A 1,238-nucleotide genomic window follows, 5' to 3' on the forward strand; every position below is an offset into this window, starting at 1 on the left:
TGGAGGCCATGCTTTCTGATTCATCTTCACCCCATACACTGCCTAATCAAAAATGCTTTTTTATTATTCTGCCAAATACGACCGATTTTTATCTATAATTATTTTTTAAAAGTAAGAAACAGTGAGTCAACTGAAGAAAGGGCCATGACCTTGAGCTAGGGAACTGTGACACTGAGCCGAGAAAAGGGGCCTGTGGGGATAAGCCTGGGCTTCGCAGGACTGGACCCGGTCAGTGAACCTTCTCCAGAAATGTTCTGCAGTGCTGCACACATTGCTCATTGATGGTCTCAAAGTCAGAGTTGTTGGTCTAACAATGATCTTCAATAATGAGTTGTTTCTGTGGATCATAGCTCCCAAATAGTTCAATTTTCACTTTGCAGTTTTTAACTTGATAACTCTTTCTGTTCAAATCTCTTCAATTGATTTCATTCATATGTGGTATACAGTCAAAAGTGGCAATCTTTTTAGGTAATCTGCTGGGCAATATGACTCATGGGATTACCATGATTTTTCATGGAAGCCTGTCCGCTGATAATCAGGAGGGTTTCCTAGTTCATACATGGTTGTCAATGCATGGCCTATCCTCCAACTATCTGAAATGGTTTGATCAGTTACAGGTTTCAAAGGGAGAGGGTGGGATGATTTGGGAGAATGGCACTGAAACATGTATACTATCTTGTAAGAAACGAATTGCCAGTCTATGTCCGATGCAGGATACAGGATGCTTTGGGCTGGTGCAAGGGGATGACCCAGAGAGATGTTATGGGTAGGGAGGTGGGAGGGGGGTTCATATTTGGGAATGCATGTACACCCGTGGTGGATTCATGTCAATGTATGGCAAAACCAATACATTATTGTAAAGTAAAATAAAGTAAAAATAAAAATTTAATTAAAAAAAGACATATCAAAAACTGGAAAAAAAATAAAGATAAATAAAAATAAAAACTGCTTCTGCAATGGGTGATAGAAAGATGTTACCCAGACACACAAAGAGCACCAATTTGATCATCTGCTAGCACATCCTCCCTCACTCCAAGAAGTAATAATTAAGATGCCTGAATGAATGACATCCTTGCCTTTGCATAACAGTGAAATTAAAGGCTGCAAGTGTTTAGTTCCCAGCCAATTTAGTTATTATGTTTTTCAGAGTTTAACAAAATCTAAGAATAGGAGAATTGTGCCTAAGTTCAGTTTTCTTATGTGGTATTTTTGTTAAGATGCAGTTTTAAAGTTTGTGA

General features: G+C 38.5%; 1 pseudogene; it reads right to left on the reverse strand.

Moving 5' to 3' along the window:
* On the reverse strand, positions 230-1,009 carry LOC102188137 (annotated as a pseudogene).

Source organism: Capra hircus, chromosome 9 (assembly GCF_001704415.2).
Source record: "Capra hircus breed San Clemente chromosome 9, ASM170441v1, whole genome shotgun sequence".
Classification (NCBI taxonomy): Eukaryota; Metazoa; Chordata; class Mammalia; order Artiodactyla; family Bovidae; genus Capra; species Capra hircus.